Below are 15627 nucleotides of genomic sequence, written 5' to 3' on the forward strand. Positions count from 1 at the left end.
AATCTAAAGAACCTCTACCATAGGAGAGCAAAGAGTAGGAATAAAAGAACGTATTAACCAAAGAGATCCTTGCCACAAGAGAGCAGAGCATAGAAAAGAGAAGAAAGAAAGTACGAAAAGAAAAAAAAAAGGTAAGTAGAGATATTGTTTGGCACTGAGAACGAGTTGAGATTATTGTTTACCTACTGAAAACGAGTAGAGATATGGTGGTGAGTCCATCAAGATTTTCTTTCCAGAGATACATCGGCCAATCCAGGGGATGGTTGCACCTGTAAGACAGAGGTTGCTTACAGAGGTTATCAACACATACATTGGCCAGAGAGAGCCTCACCTGTAAGACCGATGTTGCTTACAAAGGTTATGTTTGCATAAATCGACTCAAGAGAGAGTTGCACCTGTAAGACAGAGGTTGCTTACAGAGGTTATGACACTGGAAGCCAAACTCAGACAAAGGTTGCTGAGTTGAGTCAGGAGTGGGTCGAAACCGACAGATGAGCTCATTACCTGAACTAGAGGTAGACATGCATCATGCTTGTTTGCGCAAATTTGTTTGTGACTGTGTTTCCTGTGATTGTGGGTGTGCTAAATGGCTGTTTGAATTCTATGTTCTATAATTGTAGAAGTGGATTGTCCCTTAATGACTGTTATTGCTGAACAAGTATATATAAAATGAACTAAACTTCTAACCCTGATCCTACTAAGAACTTCCCAGTTCTTACCCCCTATTTCCACCTCATTTCAACTGTAAGACCCAGAATTTTTGGAAATTATTATTATGAGTTAATTTCAATTTGTTAATTCATTAAAGACTTTATTTTTAGAAATTATTGTATTAAAAGTTATTAAATTAAGTTTTGATAATTAAATTAAAAATTTTACTTTAATCTTATAATATTGAATAATTTTCTATATTTAAATTATAAAGTTAGTAGTTATGAAATAATAAGAATTTTATATGATTCGATTTTAGATGAATTGTATTTATATCATTTAATACTTTAAGTTAAAGACAAAGAAAATTAATTATATTACCATGTATTTTCAATTAGAGTAATTTATTGAGAATTAATTAGTATTTTTATACCACAAATAATATTTTAAAGTAATTTTAAAGATTAAATTAGTTTTTCAAATATTAATACTTTATGCTACAATTTTATTTAAATTACCAAACTATCCCTATATCTAATTTTTTACCAAAACCCTAAATCCCTAAAATATCACTCTAACCCTAATTTCCCCAAAAACCCAGCCGCCTTACCTCCTTCAGCCACCAAGGTTCCCTTTTTCCCAAACCTTCCCAAACCCACGCAGCAAAACGGCAAACTCATGGAAGAAAAAAAAGAGAGAAGGGAGAAGAGAGGGAGACGGCGCCGGTGGGCATCACTGCCACCGTCGCCGCTGCGGTGCCGTTAGGAGGGAGATCCGAGGGGGAGAGAGAGAGCGTGGAGTTGAGGGAGCAGAGAAGCGCACCGCCATCACGCGTCACCGCCGCCAAGCCTCGTCGCCGTCGCCACGGGGTCACCGAGCCGTCACCGTCACTATTGGGTTGTCATCGCCGCCAGTTCCACCGAGAGGAGAGTTCGCGCGAGAGGGAGGTGACGTCGAGAGAGAGAGCTGTGCGAGGAAAGGGAAGTTCTGTCCAACCGTTGCTGCTACTGTCGCGAGTTGGGGGTTGTGCCGCCGAAGCTCCGCCGCCATCCATGGAGCCACAGGTGTGCATCGCCATCGAAAGGAAGAGCGCCATGCTGAGGGTTAGTCGCTGTGAGCCTCTTCTCCTGCCATTCAAGGTGCTGTGCTCCATCGCCGTTTTGCCACCGTTGGAGCCGCTATCTCCTTGGTAAGCTTTAGCCCTGTTCTGGTTTTTCCTCATTGTCGGTCAAATCCTGGTTACTATAAGAATTGTTGCTGAGATTGTTTGTACTAGGGATTGTTTATCGTGAGTTGCTCTGTCATACGCCACTGTCAGAGCCATCATTCCACTGCTGCCCCCTTGCTTTGAGCCGTTCCATTGTTACAGCAAGTGTTGTTATTGTGGCTGCTCGATTTAGTCGCACCTTTTTAGTATGGTAAGCTATTCCTTGATTCAGTTTAACTTTGTCAGTCGCTGTTCTATTATATATTGTTAAGATTCTTGCGACGTTAATGCAATAGGATTGAGATCCAGTCACTGCATGTTGGTGAGTTTAAGTTACTGCTATGGGTGCAAATATCGTGGAGCTGAGGTTGAGGCTGCGGTTGCTGCCGATTATTATGAGAATAAGGATTTAATGGGATTAATTATGCAACTTGCGACTAATTGAGGTAGGGGGTTTTCTTAAATCTATTTTACATTACAGGGTTGTTATAAATCGATATTAACGTGTAAAATACATTTTTGTGATTTCGTAAGTTTTATGAATTGAATTGAGTTGTTTTGGTTGAATGAGATTATTAGTTTGATTGGTAAACTGATCGATTGAGAAAGTTGGATATTTGGATTAGTTGATTGGTGTTGTTAAAGTAGTTTTCCTTGGATTATTAGAGAAGATTTATTATTGCCTTTTAGGTTAATTTTTGAAACGGTTTAATTTTAGAAAAGATTTAATATTAAAATTTGATTTGATATTAAACCCAATTTGATATTGGAATTTGATTTTAAAATAAATTTGGAAAAGACTTGATATTTGAAAACGGGTTATTTATTGAGAATGATTTACTGTTTTGAAAATTATTCGGAAAGTGTTTGAGGGATGGTTTGGTTTGAAACTGTTTGAGAAGACCGAGAATTCTTAACTATTGATTGATGCTGTTGGTTGAAGTCGGTTTAAATTGTGATTTATAGGATTGGTTGATTGAATTCTGGATTTTGTAATTTCCTTGAGTTGAGTGCTGTTGTTTTGATGATGGTTATTGGAAGTGATTTGACTGATTAACAGGTGTTTGGTTTGGTTTGGTTGGGACCTAAAAAGGGTGGCAGAATCCGAGTTTTAGAGGAGATGCTGCCGAAATTTTATAAAATTGGAAGTTTTGTTTGAAGTAATTGTTTAAAAAGATTTAGTTCTTAAACGCTATTGGTTTCAGATTGATTTATTTAGAAAAGAAAGAATTATGTTTTGAATTGAGATTGTTGATTAACGGAAAGAAGGATGATGATGATTGATTTGAAATATGATTTTTGAATGAATTTAGAAATGGGATATGGATTGATGAATGATGATGATATTGAGAATGACTTAGATATTGATGAATGATGAATGAATTATTTATATGGCTTATGAATTTGAAATATCTGAGATACGAGGTTCCCTGGATTAAGTGCCGTGGCTTGCCACCACGTGTACCAGGTTGAAAACTCGATACTCTGTTGATCCTACGACGTAAGTGTGACTAGGCACTATATAAATTCCCGGGAATGATACCCCCATTGAGTAATATTGATTATTTGAGAAAAATCTATGCATAGACTCTTGGGGATGCACGTCGGGGGACAGTCTAAGGACAATTCAGACTTGTCGTGTTGGCTGGATAACCGACAAATGAGCCTCATCAGTCATAGGACAAGCATGCATCATATGCATTTGTATGCTTTGCTTGGGTTTGAACTTGTTTTGGTTTGCCTAATTGCTAAACTGTTCTTAACTGCTACTTGAACTATTTGCTGTAACTGCTACCTACTTGTGCTTTCTTTGTCTGTCTTGCCTGTGTTTGTCCTGGTGTGCTACATTTGAGAATGAACTTGGATGCTGAATTAATGATTGTGTTGTTTGATTGCATGGTTGATTTCTGATTGAGATTTTCTTATAAGAAAGGTAAGATTTCGGATTTCTGAAAGATTAAACATTGTTTCTTTGAAAAGGGTTTTGAACGATTTCCTATTGGTTTTAAAAGATTCATAAGGCAATGATAATCACTGAGCTTGAAAATAGTTTCTTATTAAATATCTTCTTATGACAACTTTGAAACTCCGTGGTGAGATCGTATGGTTAGGTTCTCACCCCCTACAGCTTTACCTTTTCAGGAACCAGATGAAGAAGCATTAAGAAGAGTTATACTGCGTTTGGTTTATATGCTGTTGTATTAACTAGATTATTTTCTTCCCTCGTCTTTGTTATTACAAATTTGTAAGAGGGATAGGAATTGTATGTTTTATATGTATAATATATTGGATTGTTATGTAAGGAGTCTTGTATATGAATCTATGCCTGTTTGTATTTTTTTTTAAAATAAAGTATTTATTTATGGTTTTTCAAAGAAATCAGCGATACAGTGTCAAGTCATAGGCTCCTATTTTAATATTTAGTATGTAAAGTAGTCGTAATACTTCTTGCTATCAGAGTAGCACAGCCGGAAGCGTGACTTCTGATAGAGAGGGTGTTACATATATGGTATCAGAGCGGTCTTTCCTGTAGAGCCTTGGGAATGGACTGATTATGCTTTAATTGCATACTCTAAGAGTCTGTCATGTAGTAGGTCTTGTTTGGATAACGAGAATAGAGCTTTATGTACATGACGGTCTATTGATTAATGCCATTAGTCTTGCATTGCATAATTCCTGGTATTAAGTTTGGCCGGCTTAACACTGGTGAATTATATATATGTAAGTATTAATGGGTTATCATAGACGATATGCGAGTCATAGATAATGTAAGTCACGTGGTTCGCGGATGCTAGGGTTCGCTTTTCGTGCTTGGTTTCGATTTATGATTCTTGTTTACGTCGCTTAGGTTGGCATATCGTTTCTTTTTTTGTTTACTATCCTCATTGAAGTTCTTTGACTCGGATTCCTTTCTTGAATCATGATTGATCATTCTCCGACCATATTTCATTATTCATCCATAATCTTATTTGATTGTATTCTTAAGAATTTGTTTGAGTCTTTTAAAAACATCTGTCTTTACCATTGATTATACTCTTCTTTAAGAATCCTGTGCTCATTGATCTGATCTTGAACTTGTTTTGGCATAATGCATGATCTTTAAATCTTGAGCGATTTGAACCTTGAAAATTATGATTCGAACTAAGCTAACTTTGTAAATTGATACTTTTGCTTCATGTCTAATGTATACCTTAAACTTACCATATTCTTGATTATCTTCCAAATTCTCGGCATTATAAATCCTGACCTTGAATTTCTCTACATAATCTGTGTATCTCCTTGACGTAATCTGAGCTTATTTTGGATTGGAAAAGTTTTGAATTAATCTTTTTCTTACTTAATTGTGTTTTCCAATCATCCTTCAAATTTTTGGATAAGATTACTTTTAAATTTAACATATACTTTTCTACATGGATTCTAAAATTTCTTTATATGGTTTAAATCTGTTTATCTGTAAAGCTTCATCTATTCTTCTATAGAAAACAATTTCTACTTTGAATTTCCTTCATTAACTACAACTTGATTTATTTTCAACCTTATCACAATTTTTAAATATATTCTTATGTGATTTTACATTCGAGTATTTTTCAAGATTCTTAAAAAAAATAATAATAATATGAAAGCAAAATAAAATAAAATTTTATTCATAGCCCAATTAAATTTTATTTTACAAACTTTGCATATTTTATTTAAACTTTTTGTATTTCTTTTAAGAAAAAGAATTCATTCCTTCTTTAGATTATCCATTCTTTGTAAACGCTACCATTGGTTTTAGTCTTCTTTTCCCCTCAGCTCAAAATCCGGTTTAAATAAAAGTACCGTTCTTCCTCTTGATTCTTCCTATCGGAGTTCTTAAATTCAAAATTCTTTCTTAGGATTATAACTTGATTTCCTAGCTTATGTTTTTATGCAAGTTTTTATTTGATTATATAAAAAAAAATCTTTCAAAGTTTTCGATGAAAAATTTTATCCTTAGCCTAACTAATTTTCATTTCACAAATCTTACATAATCTAGTTCGACTTGAACTTGTTTTAACATGATGTAATATTTACGTTTTTGATGATTCTCTTGAATTTTGTAAACAATTGCCCTGTTTTCCTCTATGATTTCTATTGGAGTTCTTTGAAATTAAAATTCTTTCCTAATTGCATTTTGATTCTTCCTTCCGACATACTTCATGACTTTTGACCATTCTTATTTGTTGGTGGTTTGAATCATTTTGAAGAAGTTTTGAATTCTTTTCAAGAAATTTAAGTTTTGAATCAACTTTTTAAGTTATTGAGTTCATTTTTAGCGCACCTTAATATTATTGAACATCCTTATAAAGTCGTGACTTCAAGTATATTATTGGAGTTTTGTTTTAAACCTTTTTAAATAAGTTTTGATTTATTCTTATGCAAAGTTGTCCCTGACTTTGAATTGCTTTACTTGAGCAGTGCCTTTCTTTAATGTGATTCGAACTTGTTTCAGGGCGATATAACCGTCTATTAAAGTTTTAATAAAATCGCTTTCAATTCAGCCTACACTCCTTTACTTTATACTCTGAAAATTCCTGTATGTGATCTAAACCTGTTCGATTGTAATACATCATCTTTTCTTTTATGAGTAAAACTTTATCTCAAGTTTTCTTCCAACAAGATTGTAGTTTTCATACATACCTGAAAAAGAGAAAATACACTTTAGCTCTTAGCCAAATTAATCTTTCCATTTACAAAGTTTGTGTAATCTATTTCCACTCGAATTTATATTGAAATAATGCCACATTTACGCTTTTATTAATCTTTTGAAGAATGTTTGTTACCCATTTTCTCTTTCAGAACATGAAATAATTTCCCGTTAAGTTTTTCATTCTTTACGAGCAATGCATTCGAAAATATTTTTAAACCATACTCTTGAGTTATATAAACTTTGTTTTTGGTTTGGATATTCTTCTTCTGTAAACCTCATATTTCTTGATTCAGCTTGAATTCGTTTCAGAATACTGTGTTGTTTTTTATTTTATTGATCCTATCAATTCCCTTCGACTCAAGAGTTACCCTTAAAGTTATCAGTTGATCTTTTTTCCAACATTCTTCATTACTTGTTTATCCTTGTCTACTTGTGATTGTTGAATTCTTTCAAATTCTCGCAAATACGATCCTTGTCGCTTTTTTTCTTTTCTAAGGTCTGTTATCCTTCTGAGTATACTCGAGATTAGTTTTGGTATCTTGTGTGCCTATTGAACTTAGTAAAGACACATTAATTCTTTAGGGTACGTTTGGTGGACACAAAAGGTGAAATTTGTAAATGTACGATGTTGCAGGGAGTTATGGAGCCTTATTTCATGTGAAAGGATTTTGTTGATGTTGGGTTTGTGAACATTAAGATTTGTAAAGTTTTTGACGAGGTTGAAAACCTTCAGATGAGTTGTTCGATGAAGTACGATTGAGGATGAAGGGAATAAGTTTAAGTGTAAATAATTGAATCTCTGAAGTTGGTGAGAGATCAAATGCGAACGTTAAGCATGTTGTTTTAATCTTAACCCGTTTTATAACCTTTTATCGCCTTGTTTTACCATCACATGTTTGAAACATATCATTTTGTGCATCAAGCCTATCTTGTAACCTTGTTTCACATCATACTTATACCATTCATATTTTTATATGAAAATCCTGGTATTTGAGACTATACGTATATATATTGAGAACTTTTCACCTTTTCTTTAAATAAGTTCAAGAGGAGTAATATAAGAATCTCTTTTATTTTGTATCAATTTTCGAGGACGAAAATTTGTATAAGGTGGGTAGGATGTAAGACCCAGAATTTTTGGAAAATATTATTATGAGTTAATTTCAATTTGTTAATTTATTAAAGACTTTATTTTTAGAAATTATTGTATTAAAAGTTATTAAATTAAGTTTTGATAATTAAATTAAAAATTTTACTTAATCTTATAATATTGAATAATTTTCTATATTTAAATTATAAAGTTAGTAGTTATGAAATAATAAGAATTTTATATGATTCGATTTTAGATGAATTGTATTTATATCATTTAATACTTTAAGTTAAAGACAAAGAAAATTAATTATATTACCATGTATTTTTAATTAGAGTAATTTATTGAGAATTAATTAGTATTTTTATACCACAAATAATATTTTAAAGTAATTTTAGAGATTAAATTAGTTTTTCAAATATTAATACTTTATGCTCCAATTTTATTTAAATTACCAAACTATCCCTATATCTAATTTTTTACCAAAATCCTAAATCCCTAAAATATCACTCTAACCCTAATTTCCCCAAAAACCCAGCCGCCTTACCTCCTTCAGCCACCAAGGTTCCCTTTTTCCCAAACCTTCCCAAACCCACGCAGCAAAACAGCAAACTCATGGAAGAAAAAAAAAAGAGAGAAGGGAGAAGAGAGGGAGACGACGCCGGTGGGCATCACTGCCACCGTCGCCGCCGCGATGCCGTTAAGAGGGAAATCTGAGGGGGAGAGAGAGAGCGTGGAATTGAGGGAGCAGAGAAGCGCACCGCCATCACGCGTCACCGCCGCCAAGCCTCGTCGCCGTCGCCACTGGGTCACCGAGCCGTCACCGTCACTATTGGGTCTTCATCGCCGCCAGTTCCACCGAGAGGAGAGTTCGCGCGAGAGGGAGGTGATGTCGAGAGAGAGAGCTGCGCGAGGAAGGGGAGTTCTGTCCAACCGTTGCTGCCACTGTCGCGAGTTGGGGGTTGTGCCGCCGAAGCTCCGTCGCCATCCATGGAGCCGCAGGTGTGCATCGCCATCGAAAGGAAGAGCACCACGCTGAGGGTTAGTCGCTGTGAGCCTCTTCTCCTGCCATTCAAGGTGCTGTGCTCCGTCGCCGTTTTGCCACCGTTGGAGCCGCCATCTCCTTGGTAAGCTTTAGCCCTGTTCTGGTTTTTCCTCATTGTCGGTCAAATCCTGGTTACTATAAGAATTGTTGCTGAGATTGTTTGTACTAGGGATTGTTTATCGTGAGTTGCTCCGTCGTACGCCACTGTCAGAGCCATCATTCCGCTGCTGCCCCCTTGCTTTGAGCCGTTCCATTGTTACAACAAGTGTTGTTATTGTGGCTGCTCGATTTAGTCGCACCTTTTTAGTATGGTAAGCTATTTCTTGATTCAGTTTAACTTTGTCAGTCGCTGTTCTATTATATATTGTTAAGATTCTTGCGACGTTAATGCAATAGGATCGAGATCCAATCACCGCACGTTGGTGAATTTAAGTTACTGCTATGGGTGCAAATACCGTGGAGCTGAGGTTGAGGCTGCGGTTACTGCCGATTAATATGAGAGTAAGGATTTAATGGGTTTAATTATGCAACTTGCGACTAATTAAGGTAGGGATTTTTCTTAAATCTATTTTACATTACAGGGTTGTTATAAATCGATATTAACATGTAAAATACATTTTTGTGATTTCGTAAGTCTTATGAATTGAATTGAGTTGTTTTGGTTGAATGAGATTATTAGTTTGATTGGTAAACTGATCGATTGAGAAAGTTGGATATTTGGATTATTTGATTGATGTTGTTAAAGTAGTTTTCCTTGGATTATTAGCGAAGATTTATTATTGCCTTTTAGGTTAATTTTGGAAACGGTTTAACTTTAGAAAAGATTTAATATTAAAATTTAATTTGATATTAAACCCGATTTGATATTGAAATTTGATTTTAAAATAAATTTGCAAAAGACTTGATATTTGAAAATGGGTTATTTATTGAGATTGATTTGCTATTTTGAAAATGATTCAGAAAGTGTTTGAGGGATGGTTTGGTTTGAAACTGTTTGAGAAGACCGAGAATTCTTAACTATTGATTGATGCTGTTGGTTGAAGTCGGTTTAAATTGTGATTTATAGGATTGGTTGATTGAATTCTGGATTTTGTAATTTCCTTGGGTTGAGTGCTGTTGTTTTGATGATGGTTATTGGAAGTGATTTGACTGATTAACAGGTGTTTGGTTTGGTTTGGTTGGGACCCGAAAAGGGTGGCAGAATCCGAGTTTTAGAGGAGATGCTGCCAAAATTTTATAAAATTGGAAGTTTTATTTGAAGTAATTGTTTAAAAAGATTTAGTTCTTAAACACTATTGGTTTCAGATTGATTTATTTAGAAAAGAAAGAATTATGTTTTGAATTGAGATTGTTGATTAACAGAAAGAGGGATGATGAGGATTGATTTGAAATATGATTTTTGAATGAATTTAGAAATGGGATATGTATTGATGAATGATGATGATATTGAAAATGACTTAGATATTGATGAATGATGAATGAATTATTTATATGGCTTATGAATTTGAAATATCTGAGATACGAGGTTCCCTGGATTAAGTGCCGTGGCTTGCCACCACGTGTACCAGGTTGAAAACTCGATACTCTGTTGACCCTACGACGTAAGTGTGATCGGGCACTGTATAAATTCCCGGGAATGATACCCCCATTGAGTAATATTGATTATTTGAGAAAAAGCTATGCATAGACTCTTGGAGATGCACGTCGGGGGACAGTTTAAGGACAATTCAGACTTGTTGGGTTGGCTGGATAACCGACAGATGAGCCTCATCAGCTATAGGACAGGCATGCATCATATGCATTTGTATGCTTTGCTTGGGTTTGAACTTGTTTTGGTTTGCCTAATTGCTAAATTGTTCTTAACTGCTACTTGAACTATTTGCTGTAACTGCTACCTACTTGTGCTTTCTTTGTCTGTCTTGCCTGTGTTTGTCCTGGCGTGCTACATTTGAGAATGAACTTGGATGCTGAATTAATGATTATGTTGTTTGATTGTGTGGTTGATTTTTTATTGAGATTTTCTCATAAGAAAGGAAAGATTTCGGATTTCTGAAAGATTAAACATTGTTTCTTTGAAAAGGGTTTTGAACGATTTCCTATTGGTTTTAAAAGATTCATAAGGCAATGATAATCACTGAGCTTGAAAATAGTTTCTTATTAAATATCTTCTTATGACAACTTTGAAACTCCGTGGTGAGACCGTGTGGTTAGGTTCTCACCCCTTACAGCTTTACCTTTTCAGGAACCGGATGAAGAAGCATTAAGAAGAGTTATACTGCGTTTGGTTTATATGTTGTTGTATTAATTAGATTATTTTCTTCCCTCGTCTTTGTTATTACAAATTTGTAAGAGGGATAGGAATTATATGTTTTATATGTATAATATATTGTATTGTTATGTAAGGATTCTTGTATATGAATCTATGCCTGTTTGTATTTTGTTTTTAAATAAAGTATTTATTTCTGGTTTTTCAAAGAAATCAGCGATAGTGTCAAGTCATAGGCTCCTATTTTAATATTTAGTATGTAAAGTAGTCGCAATACTTCTTGCTATCAGAGTAGCGCGGCCGGAAGCGTGACTTCTGATAGAGAGGGTGTTACATCAGCTATAGGTGCGAAGATTTAGTGCGGAGCTACAGGAGCACAGAAATTATGTTTACAAGTTGAGTTGTTAGATTTTATTTTCCCCTCGTCGTTTATTATTTTGGTTTTTAGAGGGGTAGGACAAGTGTTTGAGGATTTTTGAATAAGTCCATGTATATAAGGCTATGTGAATATATATACTTTTGTGATTAAGTGATTTAAAATAAAGTCTCCTTTTGTTTTCTTAATTAAAGTTTAGGTTCGTATTTGCGAAGGCTCGATATTAAATTAATATAGCATGAAATTAAAGGAATAGAGGTAAGTTGTACTCGGACTTTTCGTACGATCATGAGATGTTAAAAGTTGGGGTGTTACAAAATACCTCCCGAGAACCCCATCGAGAACCCTGCTACCGACGGAGACAATCAGGGTAAAGGGGCAATGATTGAGACTAATCCCAAGGTGGTCGTTATCACCAATCCAAAGAAAAGAAAAACAAACTCTGGCTCGGAAAAAATCTTATGGAGAAGAATTTTGACACGGGGCACTTTATTCATTCCCAACTCCTTCCTAACACCGAGGAGTTATTCCGGGAAGAAGACATGGCCGCCCAGGCGAGGCAGACATATCGAAGTCTTCTCTAAGCAGCCGCCATTGCCAGGAAAATCGAACCAGTGTTGGTGCAAGGTCAAGTATTGGAGGGGAAACTTAGGGATGCCCAGAGGGATATTACTAATTTGATGTAGGGCTGTCAAACGGGCTAGCCCGGCCCATTTAGGCCCGACCCGTTAAACCTATGGGTTAAATGGGCTGGACCGTTTAAGCCCGCTTTATTCACGGGCCATAATTTTTCAGTTCGAACTGTTTATGGTCAGTCCGTGGGTTAAACGGGCCAGCCCGTTTATTTTTTATTTTATTTTTTAAAATATATTTTGACAAAAAATATTACTTTTAGGTCAAAAACCTTTAAAAAATAATATTTTTTTAGTTGATGGGTCAGATTTTCGGGTCGGATCGAAGAAAACATAGACTAAAAGTGCTACTTTTTTAAAAAAAATATATAAAAAAATTAAATGGGCCACCCGTTTAGCCCGCGGGTTAGCCCGTTTAACCCATCATTTTTTAGGGTTAATCAGGCTCAACCTATTTAGCCCGAAATTTAAACGGGCTTAATTTTGGAGGCAAAGCCCGCCCATTTAAATGGGTAAACGGGCTGGCCCGATGGGTTTGACCCATTTTGACGACCCTAATTTGATGAACCAGGAAGAATCCCTAAAAGCTCGTCTTGACGAAGAGGAGAAGAAAGCCAAAGAGAGAACCAATGAAATTAACCGTCTAGTGGATCGTGACCTCACACTTTCCCACTAGCTCAATACTACTTTAGGTCAAGCTACCATTGTGGAGGGGAAGGTGAAGGAGTCGGAGGAAAAACTTGCTGAAGCCACAAGGTCAGCTGAGGCTGCTAAGCAGGAGGCTGTGCCCATGAAGAAGAACAAAGAGATTATTAAGGAGGCCCGGGAAGTGATTACTGCTACCGAGGAGGCAATCAAGGCTCAAGTCTCCCTCTTTGCTCCTAATTTTTGACACTTCGGTTGTTGGAGCCTTCAAGATAATTCAGGATGGGAAAATTGTTAATATCCCAAAGAAGTGAGGTGCTTCATAACTTGTAAAAAAATGTTGTCTTGTTGAACCTTTTGTACTCTTAGAACTACCGGGCCGATGTGATACCTCCATGTAATTTGAACTCTCATTTGCAACTTGTCGTTTGGCCAGTATGATAGCCTTTTTGTACTTTGAATATTTTTAATTTGCTATTGAGCCAATGCGATGCTCCTTTTAAGCCACCGTTTTAACATTTTCATTCGTAGTTAGAATCTATGTTTTGGTTGCTTTAATTGCTGTTATTTCTTCATTTGGTTGTCAAGTTGTTGTGCAATAGATATCTGCTTAACGTAGTGTTGTGGTACCCGGGTTGATCAGTCCCGAAAAACCGTTCCCATAACTTGGTAACATGGGTGAAATAAGTCAAAGCAAAAATGAATTTGATAGTTATGATGCAATTTTTTTTCAACTGTGGGCCTCGTTAAAACCCCTTGCCGTTGCCTCGGCCTGAGGACAAGGGGAAAGAGTACCCGTTCTATAATAATACGAAAATTCTTTGCAACAATGTGAATTTAAAGAAGTAATGAATGAACCAAATGAAAAAGCAAATGGAATCAAAGGTAAACAGTAACCGTCTGGTCGTTGGGTCATGAGTCTTTCAAGAGTAGAACCTCTTAAGGTTTGTCACATTTCAAGTCCTCGGGACCTCTCTCCCGTCTAAATGTTCTAGCATGTATGCATCTTTCCCGGTACTTCTATTACCCTGTATAGTCCTTCCCAATTAAGTGCGAGCTTGCTTTCTTCTGGGTCGGCAGGCCAATGTCGTTATGCCATAGCACTAGATCACCTTCTTCAAAACTTTTGTTCTGCACCTTGCAATTGTAACGCAACGCTATCCTCTGTTTCAACGCGACTTCCATCAAATGGGCCATCTCCCTTGTTTTATCTATTAGGTCTTTTTCAATCACTTCACTACCACCACCTAGGAGTAATCTTGGACTTGGCTCTCCGATCTCTACAGGAATGAACACGTCAACACCGTAGGTAAGCCAGAAGGGCATCTCCCCGATGGAAGATTGCGGTGTTGTCTTATAAGACCACAAGGTAGAGGCCAGTTCGTCTGCCCAAGAGCCCTTTCACTGATCTAGAGGCTTCTTTAACCCACTGAGGATGACCTTGTTCGTCGCCTTAGCTTGCCCGTTACTCTGGGTATGCTCTACGGAGGAAAACTTCTGCTTGATCCCTAGTCCTGTCAAGAACTCTCCAAATTTTTTGTCAAAAAATTGCGTCCCATTGTCCAACACAATGATCTTTGGGATCCCAAACTTAGCGATCACTTGCTTCCATAAGAACTTCCGACAATTCGAAGATGAGATACCAGCCAACGGTTCTTCCTCCACCCACTTAGTGAAATAGTCTATAGCTAAAATGAGGTACTTGACTTGCCTGGGGCCCACCGGGAATGGGCCCAAGAGGTCGACTCACCACTGGGAGAAAGGCCAGGAGGCTAGCATGGAACTTAGCTCTTTTGCTAGCGCCTTATGGAAATTCGTGTTTTCTTGGCACTTCTTGCACTTTTTCACGAAATCCCGAGCGTCCGTCATCATAGAAGGCCAATAGTATCCAGCTCTAATGAGCTTCTGGGTCAAGGCTTTCCCCTAATGTGATGGCCGCAACATCCTTCATAGACTTTGCTTAGGATGTAGTCTGTCTGGTTGGGGTGTAAGCATATCAGCAGGGGTCCCTGTATTACTGCATACTTTGCCGCCTCTGTTCTTATTGCTTTGGGATCATTTTCATTTCCAGGGAGCGTTCCTTCTTTGAGGAAACATTGGATCGAGCTGATCCAATAAGGAGGGTCCAGAACTTGGGTCAGACAGAGGGTCACCGATGGCTCCTTTGCCAAGCCCTAGATAAGAGATCGGTTTTCCGCTTCAGAGTTGGTACTCGCTAGTTTTGACAGAAGGTCTGCTCTGGCATTTCTCTCTTTGGGCACATGTTGGACCACTACCTCCTCCAAATCCTTACACAATTGCTTTACTTTCTCCAAATACTTTTGCAACAATAGGTCCCTGGCTTGGTAGGTCCCGTTCACTTGTGAGGTCATGACCTGAGAGTTGCTGTTGACCTTGAGCTTTGTCACTCCAACCTCCTTGGCTAAAGCTAAGCCGTTGATGCATGAGCATCTTATACCCCTTTTTTCTATCATTTTCTAGTTGTTTTTATTTAGATTTTATTTAGTTTTACTTGATTTTAGTGCAAAAATCCTTCTTGGATACTACTTTGAGTTGTTTTGGTATTTTTATGATTTCAGGTGAAATTCGGAGCAATTTGGCGGAGTTTAGAACAAAAAGGAAGAAAGCTGTTAGCACCCTCCCCCTGGGCATTAAACGCCTAAACTGGCGTTCTTAGCCAGCATGTCCTCAACCCCCATGGGGCGTTTGACGTCCAAACTGGAGTTAAACGCCAACAGCAGTCCAGATCACCCCCTTTGTGGGCCTCTCGAGTGGATTTGACACTTATTAGTTTTATTTTATTTTCTTTTTGTAATTTTTATTTACAAACAATATCTTTTAGTCTTAGGATTTATTATTTTATTTCCATATAAAATTAGGTTAATATAAAAGGAAAAAGATCACTTAGGATTCGGATCTTCTTCCTTCTGCACGTTTTCAGAACCTTAGTTTCTCTGTAAGTCATGAGCAACTAAACCTCTTGGTTAGGGTTAGGAGCTTTGTTTATTTCTATGGATTAGAACTATTGCTTTTCTATTTTAATTAA

The sequence above is a fragment of the Arachis ipaensis genome, chromosome B10 (genome assembly GCF_059453495.1).
Source record: "Arachis ipaensis isolate K30076 ecotype BB chromosome B10, ASM5945349v1, whole genome shotgun sequence".
Classification (NCBI taxonomy): Eukaryota; Viridiplantae; Streptophyta; class Magnoliopsida; order Fabales; family Fabaceae; genus Arachis; species Arachis ipaensis.